The sequence below is a fragment of the Lissotriton helveticus genome, chromosome 5_1 (assembly GCF_964261635.1).
Source record: "Lissotriton helveticus chromosome 5_1, aLisHel1.1, whole genome shotgun sequence".
Taxonomy (NCBI): domain Eukaryota; kingdom Metazoa; phylum Chordata; class Amphibia; order Caudata; family Salamandridae; genus Lissotriton; species Lissotriton helveticus.
This window is the reverse complement of record NC_136065.1, coordinates 263129123-263143156: the sequence shown is the minus strand read 5'-3', so window position 1 is coordinate 263143156 and position 14034 is coordinate 263129123. Positions and strand designations below refer to the sequence as shown.

Sequence of the window (14034 nt, the reverse complement as noted above, 5' to 3'; positions counted from 1 at the left end):
CAGCTGCCTACAACTAAACACCAACAAAACAGAAGTACTCATCATGGGCCCAAACCCCGACGCCTGGAGTGACACCTGGTGGCCCACCGCCCTCGGAAAACCCGCCAACCCCCACAGACCACGCACGCAACCTGGGAATCATCCTGGACTCCGAGCTCAAAATGGACCGCCAGATCAACTCTGTCTCATCTTCCTGCTTCCACACCCTCCGCCTCCTTCGTAAGACCTTCAAATGGATCCCCCTCGAACACCGAAAGACAGTCACTGACGCCCTGGTCACCAGCAGACTCGACTACGGCAACGCACTCTACGCCGGAATAAACAAAAACCTCATCCGCAAGCTACAGAACATCCAGAACGCCACCGCAAGACTGGTCCTCAACCTGCCAAAACACTGCCACATCTCCCAGCACCTGCGCACACTCCACTGGCTCCCCGTCGAGGCGAGAATCACCTTTAAGATGCTCACCCACGCACACAAGGCCCTCCACGGCACCGGACCAGCATACCTGAACAGTCGACTCAAATTCCACGCACCCCAAAGGACCCTACGATCAGCCCAGCTTTCCTACGCTGTGGTCCCCCGCACCAGAAAGACCAGATCGGGCGGCCGCTCCTTCTCCTTCCTCGCGGCCAAAGCATGGAACGCCCTTCCGCTCCACCTCAGACAGACAACATCGCTCCCCATCTTCGCAAGAAACCTCAAAACCTGGCTTTTCGACAGACCCCTTCCTTGATGGAATGGAACCTGCACCCCCCCCAACCCCCCCCCCCAGCGCCTTGAGACCCTTACGGGTGAGTAGTCGCGCTTTAACAAACTCCTGATTGATTGATTGATTCACTATCTGCAAAGAGAGAATACTCCTATTCTTCCCTGTTTGCAGACAGAGAATCTCTCAGAAACAATCAAATGAGTAATACTAGTATTTTCAAACAATCAGTTCGCAATTCGTCGTGTTACACGACCTTACCCGGACCGCATGGACGGTTTCTCGTCTTCCGCTTCCAGCGCCCGATCGTCCTCTATTCTCCGTAATTGCTGTGGCACTCCTGATGGTTCCCAGTCAGGACCGTAGATCACTCGAGAGAGGTCTGCTCAGAACCGGTGAAGTTCGGATGATCGGCTGCCAGACGAGGGTCTATCGGGCAGGAGCTCTTCCCGATCGTTGCAGTTGTTCACACTGTCGTCGGGACCTCTCCCACTGGATCCACGTGTCGCTGATGGGCCCCACGTTTGGGACGCCAATTGTAAAAGGGCAGGCAGATGCGATTGATAGCCCTTTTGTTCTAAGAATGCCCGGCGTAGCCGCCTCTAACTCAACTCAAGGTTATCAAACAAAGAGGCAGGCGCTGGAGACTGGAAGGCTAGAAACAGGAGTTTATTCCGACGGAGCAGAACACGTCAAATCAGACAACAGGGTATCTTCTCGAGGTGCTCTAACCGCATCTCTGAGGCCTGGCCTCTTATACACAGGTTTATGGCTTTATTACATACACTGCATCCGTAATGTTTCTTTGAAGGACAGAAAAGACATCCTTGGAATCCCCGGTCCAGGCCCGTTCCCACACACATCTACAGTAGAGTTCCCACCCCGATCTCAGCATGTGGTGGTTATCGCGCAGCTGGACATTCCGCTGGGAACGGGGATGTGTGTGATCAGTCGGATCTTCGGGGTGCGAAAGCGTTGATTAATCCCCGCTCCTTTGATGGGGTGAGTTCCTACTGTAGGGGGCAATAAACTACATCTGCGGGGCCTGGCGGTGGCCTGGGAACAGCTTGGACAATCGGGCAGGGAGGAAGAGGATATCAAAGGCTTGTTCCCGTGAAGGGATGAAAGGGTTATATGGTTTCGGCTCGGGATATTGCGCTGAGGCAGGATCGCGCTTATGGTTCGTTTATGGTTCAAGGAGGAGAGATCGGGGGTTGCCGGAGCGCGGGGGGATGCTTGGGGAAACAAGAGAGTGAGGGGGGAGAGGCGCGCTGGCTATCGGGAGTGGGCAGAGAGGCCATGGCAATCAAAATGGCTACTGCTTACGCGCACGTATGGATCTGAAAAGGACAAGATGGCGTCGATAATGTTTACGCCACAATCCAGATTTTAACAGTAGGTGCGGGTCCTAGGTCTGATGGCCACTAGGAGTCATTCCTTGTGTTGCTGCAGGTGCCAAAGATCAGTACTTCCGTCTTTTCTATGTTCAGTTGCGGGCTGTTATTCTTCATCCAGTCAGCAGCGTTTGTCATAAATCTTCCATCCAAGGAACATCTTTGAGGTATTGTGAGTCTTGCATGGTGAAGCCTTATCAGCATCACCAGATAATACTCCACCTTCCTACATTAGCATTTTCAAACTTTTCTCCGTTTTTAGAACCACTACTTCTATAAAATGTAAACATAGTTGGCAAGCAGTGACTTCTGATAGATACTTCTAATCGCAAATTACTCACCTTTAGAATATCACAGGATGTCAGACTGATATGGAAACTTTTAAAGCAGTGCTGCCACTCTCTCCTAGGTGGCGCCGTGTGGCTCCACACTGACTTTCTGCCCCAGAAGGGACAGAGCATAGCCGCATATAAGCACCACCCATGTGGGGGGCAGAATCAAACACTTTCTCTATGGATGGCAAGCTATCATCTCTGACAGATGGGTCCTACAGGTCGTTCATTGGGCTATGCCCTTCTAGTCCTTGGAAACTCCTGCATCTTCTGTTGATTTTAGAGCAGCTTTCAGAGGAGCACCTGCCTAACTTGCAGCAAAATATGCAAGCTCAACTGACAAAAGGAGCCAAAGGGAAGGTACCAGACTTGGAAATAGGGACTAATTGTTACTTTCACTATTTCGTCGTGCCGAAGAAAGACTTTCTATTTTAGATCTTTGCTCTCTGAATACTGTCTAATGGCGAGACATATTCAAAATGCTCACGCTGGCTCAAGTTCTCTTTGCCCTGGATCTGGGTGACCTGGTGGTTGTCCTGCACCTGCAGGATGCATATTTTCATGTGCACGTCCTGCAGTTCCACATGATGGTGGTGATCACCACCCATCTTACTGTTGTCACCGGATTGCCACATTCATTTGCTGTAGATGACGGCATATCTCATGACATCATTGGAGGTCTTGATCAAGGAGCTGAAGTTGCACCTACTCATTTGCAGAGGCTTAACTTTATATGAGCTGGCAGAATGCTGTAAAGGAAATGTCTGCCTTTGCAACGAGTCCTGGACAGTCGGGCTATGATCCTCATTTTGCAGCCTGGGTCCCGTATCTCAATTGAGAGCAGTTCTGAGGCATCTTGACTTGTTTGCTTTCTATTTTTAGGTCAAGTCTAGGCAGCGCATGCGCTGCTCTGTGAGGCATGCTATATTCAGGAAGGAACTTGAAGCTCCGCCTATATTTTTCATTGGCTTGTATCATTGTCCACAGTAAACTGTGGCTGTCCATTGGTCAACAGGCTTAGTAGTCCCTCTTAAGTACCGCCTTGTCTCATTTTGCAACTTCCCATGGTGACATCCCCTGTTACGTCTGTTGTTACTCGTATGCTTCAATTACAGCCTCCGAGTACTATTTTCTCAAATAGCTTTGTCCTGCAGGACACGCTCTCTCCTAACACTTTTTTAAACGTTTTTTAGCCCGAACTTATTTGCAATGCAATCAGTCCCGCATTTGCGAGAGTTTAAGCTATTGGCATTGTAAATGACAATGTCTTTTATTTGTCTGTTTTAAAAACAACTCATAAATAAAAGGCATTGTCGTTTACAATGCCAGTAGCTCAAACTCTTGTAAATGCAAGACCCAATGCATTGCAAATGCTTGTTTTCACTTCTGCTGTGGAATCTGAAGTGTTAGTGGGCCCCTCACCACGGAAACCTGTCTGATATTATCCATGTTTCGGGATAGACTGCTCAAGATGTGCAGTGGTGGTTGCTTGACCGCAACCTGACCAGAGGCACACCCCTCTTCCTTTTCCAACAAGAATTGGCGTTGGTAACAGATTTATCTCTGTTTGGCTGGAGAGGTTATGTGGAAGATGTGGAGCTCAAATGTACTCTGATCTCCTAAAGAATCCCAGCTCACATAAATCTGTTGGAGCTGGGCACCATCCACCTGGTGTTGAAGGCTAGCCTGTAGTCCATCAAGAGAAGGCTGGTGCATGTTCTAACAGACAACACATCACCATGTGATATTGCAGCGAGCAGGGCTGAGCGGGTTCCTGGAACATGTGCCAAGAAGTGTCATGAAGTTTCCCTGATCGTGACTTGCTTTGTGGGATCTATTAATGTTAGGGCAGACCAGCTCAGCCAGTGAATCCTGGTGGATCACGAATGGTGGTTGCGTCCTAAGGTAGTGCAGGGCATCTTCCAACAGTGATGGGGAGCCTTAGTTAGATCATTTCGACACCTTTGCGTAAAAACGTCTGCCTGTTGGCATTCTCAAGAATGCTCTCTCTAGGAGATTCATTCAGGCTAGAGTAGAGCACGGGACTCCTGGATGCCTTTTTGCCCCTGCGTCTCCTGGCCCAGGAGATCAGGAACGACCGGGCCTAAGCCATCTTAGAGGCTCTGAATTGAGCAAGGAGAGTGTGGTACATGGTAATCTTTGGGCATGAGCATCTGTCCTCCGATCAAGCTACCGCCTATGGATAATGTTCTGTTCTCATCCAGGGGATACTCAAAGTCATAATCTATGAATAATCCCCACCCATGTGCGGGATCCCGGAGCATATAGAAAATACATACATATATATATATATATATATATATATATCAAACACTTCAGGAAGCACTGAAAGGGAGGCCACAGGAAGCTTAATAAAGTTAATTTTAATAAATCAAACACTTGCCAACAGTCATTGCGCAAAACTCCAGGCTTCTCAGTCTATTCCTTTGCCAGACGCGTTTCAGGAAACATAAATCCATTCATCAGTGGCAGATTGCAGAAATGAAAATCGCGCTGAAATTTTCCAATTTAAAACACCTGCCCATGTGGGTGTTACACTCCCACTGCCTCATGGTGTTTGTAGTCACTTAATCCCAAGTGGGTGCGCTGTTCACTCCTTTGATAAAGCACAAAATGAATTCCAAGTGGATTGATGCACTGTGCTAAGCGCTATGACTGTCCTGCTTTACAGTGTAAAATTACGAACTTGGTGCAGGCTGCAGCCCTGAATTGCAGCCTGTACTGCTTCCTCCTGATATTTCTGGGCTCCCAGTGGAAGCCTGAACAGACCCGCAGAATGCAGTGAGCCTTCCTCATAAGGCGTGCAAAGCCCCAAACATCAAACACTTCAGGAAGCACTGAAAGGGAGGCCACAGGAAGCTTAATAAAGTTCATTTTAATGAATCAAACACTTGCCAACAGTCATTGCGCAAAACTCCAGGCTTCTCAGTCTATTCCTTTGCCAGACGCGTTTCAGGAAACATAAATATATATATATATATATAATATTTCAACACAGCCGATAATTAAATCCTGCTGGCGAGGTGTCGTCGTTTCTTTCTTTGGGAGGATTCTGTGTATGTATATGTGTGTGTGTGTATATATATATATGTATATAACACCAAATCCTGTCCATCTTAAATTACTTGGCAAGACGATAAGGCAGGGACGGACCACCACTCAGGTATAAAGTGCTATTGAAGTGCTTTATTGCGCCTCTCTCCCAACATGATGCACTTCGACCGGGTCACCCCGGTCTTGTTCACATAACATGCCAGGAATCCCGAGTGATTTAAATACTCCCATATTCCACCAAGTTCCCTGAAAAACATTTCATGGAGAGTGAAGAAAGACTTTGAGAGATACAAGTTGGCTCAAAAACATCGTACAGCCTTACATAAATACATGTGAATTACAAAGGCACAAGTTTGATAAGTGAAATTACAAAGGAATCCATAAAATAGAAAACACTAAGTAATCACGTCCAACATAAAAAGAAGAATTAATTTCTGAAAAGCTAAATATCAGAAAAAACCTCTTTCAACCTGTATAAATGATGAACATGAATAGAAAATTAATTCATGATTATCTAAGAAATTGTGTATATACTGGGCAAGTGCCCACTTATTCATCATCAACGTCAGTCACACAGTCAAAAATTACATGATGAACAGAGGAAGAATGGGGTAATTCACCAATAGTGTAAATGTGAAACGTTATGACTAGGAAAGAAAACCTCGCCAATACAATATGATTAAAAACATTGTAACTAACGGATGCATTAATTTATCTCAACAAGAAGACTCATTAAGAAATTCAAAAAGTATTTTTTAAATGCAGACAATTGAGAAAAAGTTTCAGAAATGGCAAACATCTAGCATAAAGTGCAAAATACGTGCAGAACAGCAGAGTTAAATACATTTAAATAGTGTGCAAGTAAAAAGTCATCACAAACATTAAAACCACACCTCCATCGGACCAAAACCAGTAAAACCAGGTACCCAGTAAAACCAATTTAGATCACAATAAAAGTGAGATTAAAATGTACAAACGACCCAACTATGCACACTACATAAATATATAAATAGATGCATAAATGCTTGTGTAAATACTTAACCAGACTACATAAAATCCCTATAGAAAAATCAATCAAATAATAAAGTAATGAGGTAGCCATAAATTCATTGAAATTCATAGCAGCAATAGTAAAGAGGATGGATAATACATTAGGGCTTAAACGATGCAATCTAATGGTTCAAACAATTTTGCTTTTATATAAATGATTAGAAACACAGATATAATTGGTAGTGGTTAAGGCTTAGGATTTAATTTCAGAAAGAGTTTATAAAAAGTTATAAAGATCCTCCCCTGTATTAAGCCCATTTGGCATCTTGGTGTCTAACCGTACAAATATTTACTTTCTAATTGACGCAGTTTCTTCTCTCTATTCCCTCCTCTGATAGATTTAGGAACAGCGTCAATTACAAAGTAGCAGAGATCATGTAGATTTTTCTGATGCACCAATTTAAAATGACGGGCTACTGCATACGCAGGATCAGAATTCACAATAGCCCGTAGGTGCTGTAGGATACGGTTAAAAACAGGAAGTTTAGTGCTACCAACATACTTCAGTTGGCATGTACATTCTAGTACATAAACTGCGAAGTCTGTTTTACAAGAATAAAGACCTTGTATTTTGTTAGGCTCAGAGGAAAAGGCATCCTCAAACTCTTGTTTATTCACTCCAAACGTGCAGGATCTGCATGAGTTACATTTAAAAAATCATTTTCTGTTAGTCAGCCAATTGCCCTTGTTGCTTACTTCTGGGCTGGTTCTTACCAGAGCATCTGTCATTGAGGGCGCTCTCCTAAAAGTTATAACTGGTTGTGTTTCTAACTCTGGGGCCAACGTAATATCAGTTTTAAGAATCGGCCAATGTTTGTTAACTATATTTCGCACTTGTTTTTGTTGGCTACTAAATGTGGTGATTAATCTCACCACTGGTTTTGTAATTGTATCCTAATTAGAGGAGTTGGCAGTCGCAATATTGGTACTTGGTTGAACAACATGTTCTTGTATTCTCACCAATGCAGATTGCAAATCCTCTAAATCGTAGCCACAAGCTCTGAATCTATTCAAGAATTCAAACAAACATTTGTCGAGATCCTCTTTTTTGCTGCAAATCCTTTTTATACGTAAAAATTCCCCATAGGGGATACTTTTAATCAGGTGCCTGGGATGGGCACTGCTGGCATGTAGGACAGAATTGCCCGCAATGGCCTTTCTATGCAATCTGGTTTGGATGTTGTTATTCTCCACATAAATTTCTACATCTAAAAATTCCACTTTTAAGTTGCTGGCATTAGCTGTGAATTTGAGATTAAGGGTGTTTTCATTAATATCCGCCACAAATTGCCGGGCGGATTCACATGAACCATTCCAAATCACACATACGTCGTCGATAAACCTCCACCATTTAATGACCTGCTTAGAAAAAGTTTCAACATGGGTGCGCATGAGGACATGCCCCTCCCACCAACCCACATGCAAGCATGCGTAGCTGGGGAAGAAGCATGCCCCCATCGCCACACCTCTCAATTGTTGAAACAACTCTTTATTGAAAAGGAAAAAGTTATTAGTGAGACAAAGCTCAATCATACTAAGCAGCATTTTGTTATGTTGATAAAAATAAACATCCCTCTCCGACAAAAAGTGGCTGACAGCATGTAAACCATCTTTATGGTTGATACTGGTATAGAGGGAACTTATGTCCATTACTAACAAGCATTTACAATGCAATGGTCTCGGCAGTATTAAAGGTAGAGCTATTGGCATTGCTCATGACATTTATTTCCAATTTTTTTTTAAACATAAATAAATGGTATTGTCATTTACAATGGCAATAGGTGAGCATTAGAGAGTAGTAGAGATTATTCGCTGGCACAGAGCCACACACACAGAAAGCCACCCACACACACAGTCACCCACACACACAGAGCCACCCACGCACACACACAGCCACACACACAGAGCCACCCACACACACACAGAGCCCTACCCACACACACACAGAGCCCTACCCACACACACACAGAGCCCTACCCACACACAGAGCCCTACCCACACACACACAGCCCTACCCACACACACAGAGCCCTACCCACACACACAGAGCCCTACTCACACACACACCGCCTCACACACACAGAGAGCCACAACAATGCGCCCACTGATTCCTCAGGGGCAGAACGCTAAAAGTTTTAAACCAAATCCTTTTCGCCCACTATGCCTCTCCAGACAAAGGCCCATCTGTACTGACATTGCATCAGTTAGGTAAAGCTTGGATACAATGCCACAGCCAGCAAGGAACTCGCTCTGGTGATACGTACCCATGACCACACGAGGAGCTACATCAAACTCTCAATAGGAGTGTGTTTTTCTGTAGTTTTATGTATTTGAGTCCAGAAATTAGGTTGTCTGGAATATAAATATCGAGTGTACATATTGAACTCAATACATTAGGTTTGTGTTTATGATGTGAGGCATGAGAAAGATCTACTGACCCAATTTGAAAATTATGATTTGTTAGTCATGCAATGCAGCGATACTGATTAGGACAGGCTTTCACAGCAAATGCACGGCAACACAATGCTTTTCACGAAGACATGTTTTAGACAATCCCTAATGGAAACCACAATAACACTATGCACCCTATAACATTCATTCTTGAAGCATGACACTTGCATACCTTGCGTTACAACCCTCACAAAGGTAGCACTTTCACAATGCGCATTGTAGTTGGTATGCCAACTCACACGGTCTCGCCGTGTGACGTGGTTTCATCATGACGCGGCACCATCACAGATGTGATGGAGACCCTTTTATAGAATAGGTTCTCAGCACAGGTGCATAGCTGCTCAAAGAGGCACTCATTAGGCCATCAGAGCAATATTGGACAGTTCAGCTGTCTCCCAGTCCTGCCTCATGTTGAGATTCTGTTATGTCCGCAGACTGCTGCAGATGGCCTCTCCGGCACACTCACAGGAGTTTCTGCGCTTTATCGCGTTTAGGGTGTCATTATTGGCATTTCTAATAGTTCAGCCTGCATCATTTCTGCTTTAAGACTTAGAATGCAGTTTATGAGACTGCAATATGGGCTAGCAACATCTGTGGGGCCGCCTTGCATCCTCTGTCTAATGATGCCATTCAAGAGAGCATCTCTGTCTCTGAATCATATTGCCAGTCAAATGGCTGTCCGTGAACGAACGGAAGAGGCATGCACCTGTAAGTATTGATCCTGGAACCTATAAATAATGACACAGATAAGTGCCCTTTCCTTGATTTTTTGCTGAAAAAAATTGTGGTCTGTTCGGATCATCAAGTCTTGAAAGCATGTGAATCGGAGAAGCTCAATTTAGCCTTTGCATCCCCCCTTCGGTCCCCCATTCTCCTACCACCCTCTCTCTTCCCAGCCCTGCATCCCCTCTCTGCCTAAGCTGGGTCCTCTAGAATATACGCCTGTTCGTGTGCACTGCACTTTGCTGCCTGAACAGGAACTTCTTGTACCTGTGTCAGACTGCTCCACACTGCCCTTGCTGTGATTGTGATTCGGGTACCTGCTGTTTAACCCCCTCTGTCACGGCCTAACTTCTTCCAGGATAGGTTCATGCAGCTTCAGCTGCCCTCGCCCCCACTTGCCTTCACGTGCTCACCGTGACGCAGGTCCACTTGCAGCAGATTTATCCTACATGTTTTCAAGTAAACAGTTATGTTGGTGTTTTTAATGCCAAATATTTCACCGGAATAGTTTTTTTCCCTGAACATATGAGTGGTTTCAGTTTGCTAAGGTGCGAGGCAATTTATAGAGGGATGCAAACAGCAGCAAGATGGAAGCGACCTATGACACAAGGAACCACTCACATGTAGGTCACTAACTCTGTAACATGTCTACATTTAAAAGAAGATCCGCATGCTTATAGCTGCGTAATCTCGCAGAATGCTGTGTTTGTGACACACTGTTATTCAAAGCCCTTTTTTGCATCATGGATAGCAGCTTAGCAGGAGCTCTGGGGGACGAAAATAAAGCAATAAGTGAAATTCATTGATGAACCTCAGCTTACGAAGCAACTTTATAAAGTGAAAACTGAGCTTAACCCGAGAAAAAACGCTCATCTATATGCACTGAATTTTTATCTCTTCTTGTAGTAGTAACTACAACACTTAAATGTCACTTTAAAGCTATATTTGTTTAGATCACACATCCGATTTTGCCCCCCCCCCCCCTCAAAAAACTCAAGGGCATACCTGAACCCAACCACCGCCAGCACAGCCTCTTCTCCGTTCCCCGCTACTTAATCTCCCTCTGCATACCTCGCTGTTCTGGTGTTTGAATGTTTCCAAGAAATGCAACTCCTCAGCAGCCTCCGCCGCCATGTTCTTCTGTTTTAGAACTCAGGTTGTCAATACCGGGTCATATGATAGTACATCCGGAGCACCCAGGTCTGTAGATTCTTGGGAAAGAGTTAGACATAGAAAAAGGACTGGCAATAAGATTTCTGCTTATCGAAAACAGTGGCCATCTTGAAGAATCAATGCTTCGGCCAATCACTGAAGAATCCGCCGAATATCGTAATTTAAATCACTAATTTCATACGACTTTCAGTTTAGTACTCACTTTTTAGAAATTACGGTAATTTAATTAAGGAGCAATGCACGTCAAACTATTTATAATTTTGTATTCTGTATTCTGATATAGCTACCTCGATCGTAAAAAAATACTTTAAGCGAACTTTACAATTTATCTTCGAGAAATTAAAATTATTTCTTGCTGCTCGCATCAACTCAACCTTAGTTTAAACAAGCTCCGAAATTTTCGGAATGGGGGTTGTGTTTTTGGGTGAGTGACGGATGACGTCACAGATAAAAAGAACTTCAAAAACACGCCCCCGAATTCGAAAAAGGCAGGGCTTAAAGGGAGTGACGCCCCTCTCCTCCAATGGCTGGCCAGCATTTACGAGGCCAGCCAATGGAGAAGAGGGGCGGGTTCAAGCCCCCTATACTAAGAAACATAAAATCTTCGGAGCTCCGCCCACTGCTTACAGCAGTGCGACGGAGTCCTCGACCTAAAAAGCAATAGCCATCTTCCCACTCAGTCTCTTTTAGTTTTTCTAAAAAATGACCAGTATCCCTTATGAAGGAGGGCATATTTTCAACAAAATCGTGGAGAAAAAAGCCCACATACTTGGACATATTTTCCATTAAACTTCCCTGAGCAGAAATAATGGGACGCCCAGGCACTGGAATGATTTCTTTGTGGACTTTTGGAAGTAAATAAAAGGTTGGTGTTATTGGAAAATCATTCTTTAAAAAATTGTGTTCTTCTTTACTAATTAGGCCATCAGTGTTTTCCACTGAGCCAAATCTTTAAAGATCTTGTCTTTGACACACTAAAAGTATAGGCAAGGCTACTTTCTTATAGCAGCATTCCTCATTAAGCTGCTTCATGGCTTCATCCATATACTTTGAACGTGGCCAAAGAACAATATTCCTGCCCTTATTGCTTTATTAACGATGATGTTATTGTCCTCGCTAATCTTTTTCATCAGGCGTGAATATTGCTGTTCTTTATACTGCCGTTGTTTATTTTTTTGAAGGCATGTTCTATTAAGAACTTTAAGATCTTCAATAATGCAATCCCCAAAGATGTCAATGGCATCCCTGGCCATTATGGGGATGAAAGTAGACTGTGGGCGGAAATGTGTAAGTCCTGCCTTAGTAGTACACTCAATACCCATACTCATTCATTCTTCTTGTGTATTGACCGGTGCAAAATGATTTACATCAGCTAACTCATTCACAGCTCTCAATATAGGAACATCAGAAACCTGAAAATGTACACTGGGTTGATTGTCAGAATCAATAGACAGTGCTCTAGTGTTTGTATTCTTAAGCTTGTGAAATTTTAATAACTTTAGCTTTCTAATAAACTTGAAAATATCAACACGTGATTGAAAATATTTGAACTCAGACTTGGGGCAGAATGAAAGCCCCAATGACAACAGTTGTAATTCAGCAGCAGTCAATTCCAAGTTCGTCATATTGATAACAGTGTTCGCAGCCGCTATACTGTCTACCCCACACTCTGATTCCCCCTTCATCTTTGCTTTTTGTTGTAGCCTCCGCGCTTTGCGCCTCTGTTTGCGCTGTTGATTCCTCCTGCTACATTTGGAGCTTGGGGTATTCTCGGCCTTAAGGTTTGCAGACGGTCCTCTATCATAAACCCCAATTCCTCTGAGGGGCTATAATTGAGTGGCACGTGTTGTTGTTGGTTCATATCGCTGTTGTCTGATGCAACACTGCTGACAATAGAGCTGGCATCCGAATCAGTGGACACAGTTATGCTTGGATTGGGATTTGTCAGTATTTGCACCTGTTGGATTTTATTATTCATCGCTTGTTTCTTTACTCCGTCAAAGCGCTTCGCGAAAGTAAAAATGCGACCTGTTTCATAGTCGCGTTTATCACGAGCGAATTTTGTAACTTTGCGGTTCATAATCACATTCTCGTGTTTATCTAAGTGTTTTTTAATGTCCTCTCTTCCCTTATCCACAAGGTCTTTTAATCCTAGGGCATCCAATTCAATGTTGAGTAAATCAATCTGGGTCACGATGTCATGTCTATCTATTTCTGCGTATTTAATCAAAATGCACACATATATATATATATATCTATATATATATATATATTGACTGCTACATTTAAGAACTCACTAGAGACTAATGCTCATGCACTACAGGATCCAGAATGCCGCAGGTTGCGGACACGCCCACAAGGGCAGGCCCTTTAAATTTCAGTGCATGATGAATCTTCACGGTATGCAGAAGCCATTGAGAAAGGGATTACATTCCCGAAACCGGTCTGGCTAAGGAAAGAGGATGACTGTTTTTTCTGCGTCTCCTGCTGCAGCTGTTCCTTAAAAGAAACGGATGCACATTTCCGATCAAGTGGCTGCTTCCTATCGAGGGCTCAACTCTTCGTTGGGATATATATATATATATATATATATATATATATATATATATATATATATATATATATATATATATATATATATATATATATATATATATATATATATACATACATACACACACTTCCCATCTGCAAGGACTAGCAAGCAGGAGACGGACCACAGGATCTGATCGTAGGTCTTTATTCGGTCAGTGTTTCCGGTATAAAAGACAGCAATGACGCGTTTCGGGCTCGAGAGCCCTTGATCACATGCCGAGAATTGCAGCTTCAATACATTTTAAATAGTGCAAAACATAAATGTCCGCCCAAAACTCCACCTCTGCTCTGGTCATGTGACCATAGACATAGAAAACATCCCCATAGAAAAAAGTAACATTACTTCATTCCTAAATCCGCATATAAAATACATAGATAGATGTATAAATATATATTTAAATATATGTTATCCTAAAATCACGGCATAAATACGCCTAATGTCATATGTATAAATACATTTCACAATAGAAAAAACGCATGATAACTGATTCTTCCTATACTTCAATATACTGACTGAAAAGACATTTATAA

The 14034-nt window shown here is 43.5% G+C and overlaps 1 protein-coding gene across 10 annotated transcripts in view; it reads left to right on the top strand.

Moving 5' to 3' along the window:
- LOC144754418 (zinc finger protein 618-like) overlaps positions 1-14034 on the top strand; it is a 1175017-nt gene that overhangs the window by 1098772 nt on the left and 62211 nt on the right. The window lies entirely within an intron of this gene.